Genomic DNA, 7088 nt, shown 5'->3' with positions numbered 1-7088 from the left:
TCTGTTTTGGGGAGAAGTACTGTTTTGAAAATATCAACGAACTCCAATTATTTCATTCTATCTTTTAATATCTTTGTTTCCTATTTAATTTTCTGACTCAAAGACCTGTCTAGTGATGGTAATGGGGAGTTATAGTCTCCTACTGTGATTGCGTTCCCTCCGACTTCTCCCTTTTTATCTATTAGTGTTTGCTTTACGTATTTAGGTACTCCTATATTGAGTGCATATATCTTAATGAGTATAATTCCCCTCATTTTTTATTGCTCCTTTCATCATTATAACATGTCCTTGTTTATCTTTCTCTATGGCCTTTCATGTAAAGTCTATTTTGTTTGAAGTCAATACTGCTAGTCCTGCTTTCTTGTCATGTCCATTTGCATGGAATATATTTTTCCATCTTCTGGCTTTCAATTGATGTGTGTTCCTCTTAATAAATTGGTTCTCTTGTATGCTTCATAATGTAGGGTCTTTTTATATTATCCCATCTGACAATATATATCTTTAGATCGAAGCAGTTACTCTATTAACAATTGTGATAATTATTGGTAGACTGCTGTTTATTTCCATTTTGAGCTTCATTTCCCAGTTGATTTTGTATATCCTTTTTGTTCATTTCTTTTTCTTTTTGTGGCTTGCTAAGTTTTCATTTTTAATCTTGGTTTCTTTTTGGATTTGTTACTTCATTGTAAGCTTTTGATATATGGTTACCCTGTTTTGTATGTATATTGACCCATTACTATATATGTTTATTTGACTGATAAGAATACAAACTCTAACCCCTCCTACAGAGAATAGAAACAAGAAGAAAATACTCTGTATTGTCCTGTTTCACTCTGTGAGAATTAAAAATGTTGACGTCCTGTTTTACAGCATCATGTATTCTATTGTATGTCATTGCAGCTATTGCCATTCTAATTATGCCTTTCTCCTTTCTATAGCCTCCTGCTTCTTTTCTTTAGAGTAGATCTTTCATTATTTCTTTTTCTGTTGCTAAATTCTTTGAGTATTTGCTTTTATGGAAGGTATTTATCTCACCTTCTATTCTAAAGGATAGCCTTGCTTGATAAATTATCTTAGATTACAGCTTTCTTTAATTCAGGACTTTGAATATGTCTTGACACTGCCTTCTGCCTTATATTTGTGTAGGAAACGTGTTTACAAATATAATGTATATAATTATATATATATATGTATATATGTAAAGAATACCTAGAAATGAAGCTAAAAAATAAGATGAAAACCTCTACATTAAAAAATAGAAAACATTGATGAATGAAATTAAATCTTATCCAAAGAAAGGAAAAGATCTCTTATGTTAATGATGTGAAAGTATGTGGTTGAAAAAAATTCTACCCAAAGCAATCAACATTTACTGTGATTCATGTCAAAATACCCATGAGATTTTTCCATTAAATAGAACAAATATTTTCAAAATTTATATGTTGCCACAAAGATCATGAGTTGCCAAAATAATCTTGAAAAATAGTATTAAATCTAATAGTGTAAAATACTCTGATGTTAAAGAGTCCTATAAAGCTTTTATAATTTAAACAACATGATACTGAATCAAAAACAGAGAGCAATCAATAGGAGAGAATAGAGCAACCAGATATAATCTCTCACACCTATGATCAATTAACCCATGAAATAGGAACCAAGAGTATAAAATGAAGAAAAGACATTCTCCTCAGTAAGTAGTGTTGGGGAGATTGAACATGTGAAAAATAGATTAGAGTATTTCCTCACGTTGTATACAATCCATGAGCACAGAATATCTTTCATTTACTTTGTTTACTTATATTTCTTGCACTTTTAATTTATAGATCTATGTTTAGATCTTTTATTTCACTTATCAATTTTATTCCCATTTTATTCTTTTTAGAATAAGTGTACACATAATTGTTTTCCTAATTTGTTGTTAGTATATAAAAATGCAATTGATATTTGTATATTGATTTTGTATTCTGCAAGTTTACTAAGTTTGTTGACTGTTACAAACACTCACTGGAGAAGTCTATGGGGTTTTCCATCTATGTATAATTATGTCATCTGTAAAAATTTTACTGCTTGTTTACAAGTTGGATGCCTTTTATATTTTTTCTTCACTAGATTTTCTGGCTAAGACTTCTAGTAGTGTAATTTAGGACTTGTGATAATAAGCTATTTTTTCTTATTACTGGACCAGAGGAACACCTTCCTGTATGTTAACATTGAACTTGATATTAGTCATGGGCTTTTCATAAATGACATTTTTTATCTTTAGTTATATTCTATCCAGAGAGAATTTGTTAAGAATTTTTTTGTGTACAAAAGTTAAGATCAGTTCTGTCAATAATTTTCCTACATTTTTTGAGATTCTTTCTTTTGAATTCTCTGTTTTCTAAGGGATGGTATCACATTTATTGATTTGCATATGTTAAACAAATTTTGTGGATCAGGACTAAATCCAACTTAACTATAGTTTATAATACTTAAAATATGCAATGTATTCAGGTTGCTAATATTTATTTAGAATGGAATATACACATACAGAATGAGAAATTTACATTGTAGCTTGAGTGTACATATATTTATTAAAAACTTTTCACTCAATTTGAATTTGACTTATGTTTAATGAAATTTATTTCTAAATAATGAATATAAATTTTGGTAGAACTGGATTTACTACAGTTTACTGATACAGAACATAGCTATTATTTACAATTAGTGCACAAAGCAGTTCCCTTAAAACACCGTATTATAATAACAATGCCAACTGTTTCAGGACTTGGGAACACATTGCTTCCTAAAATGCATTACCTGGTCTTATCCATCCCAACCCACATATAATGTTATTTCTTTGTTTTTTGATTGCCACTTAATGAAGTTACTGCTTATAGAACCCAGGATATTTTGCATAACTCTATTTATTAACATCATTTTGGAACACTTAACAGAAGCCACAAGAGTATGGATTATAAAGATGACAAGAAAATTTATTCCTTCTAGGGACTGAAAACCCTCTGAAAGAAAGAATGTCAAAAATAAACATTTGTAAATGTACAATAAGATTTTCTCTTGTGTAATTTTAAAGTAGAAAATTAAATTACATTTGTTTTAATTATAGCACTGAATTACAAATTGAAACAAAAATTCCCCCCTTTGGGATTTCTTAAATTTGATTGATTATTTTAATCTAATTTTAATTCATAAATATTTACCATTTATTTACAAACATAGCAAATAAACTGATATTTATTCTGCTGATGTTTTGAATATAGAGATACTTATTTTAAAGTACACCGAGAAATAAATACTTCCGTTTCCAAATCAAATTTTGTTTCACTTTAATTACAAATGATAATGAAATTGTTATACCTTTTTGGTAAAGGTTTTACTCAAATTTCACTTTAAATACCAAAACTTTAATATTATTTTATTTATTTTGTGCATATTTATACTCTGTTCACCAATCTGGTATAAATTTGTGTACAAAAGGAAGGAGATTGGTTTTATTTCAAAGAACCCAAAATTAAATTATTTCAAAAGATTTTTGTGGGGAAAATATTTGCACATCACATTATAAAAATAAACATCCTGTATGTTTCATTTTAACTGGATGAATGAGAAGGAAACACTCGCTGAATGTTACACTTTGGTTGCTAGGAGACCTGTCATTTTGTGATGTCACAACCACTCAAGTTGAGAACCATTTTGATGGCCTAGCAGTTTAAATGTGCAGGCCTGCTAAAGCAGCATTTGAAGCTGCAGTGCTCAATATCATTCAGATTAGAAAAGTAGCTATAGTAAAAGTTATTTGAGATGGAACATATTTCTTCAGAAATTCAAGATGTGTCTAGTAAAAATGGACAAACTGGTTCAGGAAACTCCGGTAGATCTCTATTGTGTGATCAAACATTCTCTGAGGACTTGGACTTGAGGTGTATGATTGAAGAAAATGCTTTTCAGACTTTGTCAGAAGAATCCTTGATAAAAAGACAATGTTACACACATTGTGTCTCGGAACCAGATGAAGATAATGATTTTCGTTTTCTGACACTTCCAAGTAAACTCTGGAAAATGGCTTGGAGTGACCAATTTAAATCCATCTGTTGGGATGATAATGGAACTTCCATAGTGATTGACGAAGATGTCTTTAAGAAGGATGTTTTGGAAAGAATGGCCACTTTCAGAATATTTGAATCGTTTAATTAGACAGCTTATCTTTTATGGGTTTAGTTAAGTACGGCAGAATTTTCAAAGATCTGCTTGTCTAGCTGACTTTCTGGCAGAAGAAATAGAAGTCTCTGTTTTAAGCAAGATATTCAGAAATTTTAGTTACGTCTTGGTAACTGATGTATAAAATTTTATTTTGTACATCACTCTGTGGTAATATAAATATGAAGGTAGGTTTTGAAAATTGTATAAAACTACAAAGGCTAAAATTCTTTATTTTTTCTAAAAATGAGAACAGTGCCTTAAGTATTCAAGATTTTGAGAAACTTTGCTAGCAACTATAAATCTTAGCAGAAACCTAAATAAAGGTATTAAAGCTGCTTTTCAAAATTGGCATTCACCGTTACTGCAAATGCTAACTTCTTAAATTTGATGACTATACTATTTAAATGTGTATTTTCCAAATAAGTAACTTCAAAATATCATTATCAATTTTCATATTTTGATGATATTATCTTTGCATAGTAAAAGTGAAATCTGAGGTTTTATAGGTGATTCTTATTATAGTCTTGTGTTTTGGTTTAAAATATTACTAAAATCTTTCTCCTTTGGTTGTAGCTTCAGTTCTATCATAATCCAAATATTAAATGAGGGTTTCCCCTGCTTTTAGAGAGAATAAAATGAAGAATTGGGATTAAAAATTCCTCTCTGGTATCTTCATTGGCTCAAAATGTCAACAAGAAGCACTTTAAAAGAGGAGGTAATGTTCGTAAACATAATTCTGATTTTATGGCTGACACTAGTTGAGAAAGTGCATTTTTACCTTCTCCAAATTTAAACATGCCTCTAATAAGAAAGCCCTCTACTAGCCACATAATTGGTGATACAATTACCCCGATCAGAAGTGATTTTTCTCCTCCATCATCAATGTCATGTAGACCACCAGAACAAATTGCAGTGGATCAACGTGCTAATTTAAATCAGTTGACCACTGTCCACGGGCACTCTGAAAGCAGCTACACTGAAGCAAATGGCTGTGTTTTGAACTTCATTACAACTACAAATTCTACTTCTCAGTAGAGCATCTTGTCTCCCATACAGAGCAATTAATTTGGACTGATGGTGAAGCCTTCTACTTTTCAAAATAGATATCACAACATATCTGCCAATAAATGTCATTTATCTAAACTTCAACCAGGGAGCAACCCACGGTTTCCAGTGACAGTGATAGCTGATACATCAGCTACCTCCCTTTCAAGGCCAACTCATCAGCCATCTTCAGTTTATGAATGTCATCCTAATTAAAACTGATCCACCATAGGACAACCAGATTATGCAGGATTACAAAGATTAAATTTGATGTTGGTAAATGTCGACAAATATCTGCAATTTTCTTATTTGAACAATAAACTTAGATGTGTAAATTTATTATCCTTATTTTTTTTAAATAGTGTAAAAAGTTAAACGTGAGACTAAGTTACCATTTAAAGAAAAAAAGAGATATTTGATTGATATGATCATTTAATGCAACATATGGGTATAAATTTAAATAATTTCTAAGGAAGAAGAAAAAATTGAAGAATTTGTAAAAAACTAAAACATGGAGATAGGGTAAATTACTAAGTGGTTTCTGGTTCATCCTGGAAAGTATGAAAAGAGTTAAGTTAGGATACATTAGAACAGGAGATAAATGCAGGAACTGGCCCAGGGATCATGGTCTCTATTATGTCATGCCTGGTATCATAAAAGTCACATGATATAGACTCAGATGGCACATTAAGCATGTGATAGAATTTAAAAGCAATTTTATCTATGGTCTTCTCTGTGCTGTTTTCAAAGCATTCCAATTTGTGATTTCTTTTCCTCCCCTCAAGAATCTACACTATATTTTCAAGTGAATATTTTAAGTTACTTTTATGATCCAGACAAAGACAAGCTTACATCCTAAAGGTGGCACTAAATGCCTTTCCACTGTAAGCCCACAAACTCAACATAGTTTAGTCATTTCATTATAGATCTGACATCTTACTAATTTGGCATATCTTTATGTTTCACTGTTTCTGGAAATACATCCAGGCAAATGTTTATGGACCATATTAAATAAAACCTCACAACTTTGGCTCCAGCTCTTCCTTCGACTTAGGATGTCCTCATTTTACCTATAAAGATTTTCGTAGTCTCAGCAGAGAAATCACCTCCTCAAGATATTTTCTGTCTATACCCCTTTCCTTGTCTAAATTGGATACCAGCACTGTAAGCACAGAATATGCCACAGGATGCATTTTAGTATTTAGTGAAAGAAAAATACATGTTGACTTTAAGCAAAGTCTACTATCCTGAAACAACAAAACTATCATAGTTTTAAAACTGTTTCGTTATGTTCTTTACTCTTCACCACATACTAGCTCTTTTCGTAGCCCAAGGACTAGTCACTCAAAACTGTAATTGGAGGTATGTACAGTAGACAAAGTATTATTTTCTTCTTAATTCATACCTCCAGAGGCCTAAGGCATTTCATTCTCATTTGATGGATATTTTCCTGTCTCTTCATCACCCACCCATCCCAAAAGAGCTGATTCTTTTCCGCATACCAATAAGTATACTGATTTCTAATTAATTGACTTCCTAGAATCAGAGTTTATCCAGAAGAGACAGTGCCAATGCAAACATTTAATGTACGTTTATACACCCCACATAACTTGTGCCATTCTAACCTTCACACAGGAAGTATTTATGAGGTACTAGACACTTGGTTGGGGTGGGTGAATTCAGTAACTAAATTGCAATCTAAACTGTGTGGACTAAAAAGAGGTGAGAGTGGTAGAATTAAATATTTGTCCAACTGCAATAATATCAAATTTCTGCAGATACTAGGAAATATAAAATATTCATGGAATACTTTGACTATTTCCCATTAATATAAAATAAGAGGT

The 7088-nt window shown here is 31.2% G+C and overlaps 1 long non-coding RNA gene across 1 annotated transcript; it reads left to right on the top strand.

The window, feature by feature from the left end:
- Positions 1-4155: 4155 nt before the first annotated feature.
- On the top strand, positions 4156-5533 carry LOC140692863 (uncharacterized). Its single transcript, XR_012068476.1, has 3 exons — positions 4156-4385; positions 4826-4915; positions 5257-5533. It is a non-coding gene; the product is annotated as an uncharacterized lncRNA (long non-coding RNA).
- The last annotated feature ends 1555 nt before the right edge of the window (positions 5534-7088 follow it).

This window comes from Vicugna pacos, unplaced genomic scaffold, assembly GCF_048564905.1.
Source record: "Vicugna pacos unplaced genomic scaffold, VicPac4 scaffold_18, whole genome shotgun sequence".
NCBI classification, from domain to species: domain Eukaryota; kingdom Metazoa; phylum Chordata; class Mammalia; order Artiodactyla; family Camelidae; genus Vicugna; species Vicugna pacos.
This window is presented reverse-complemented; position numbering and strand designations above follow the sequence as displayed.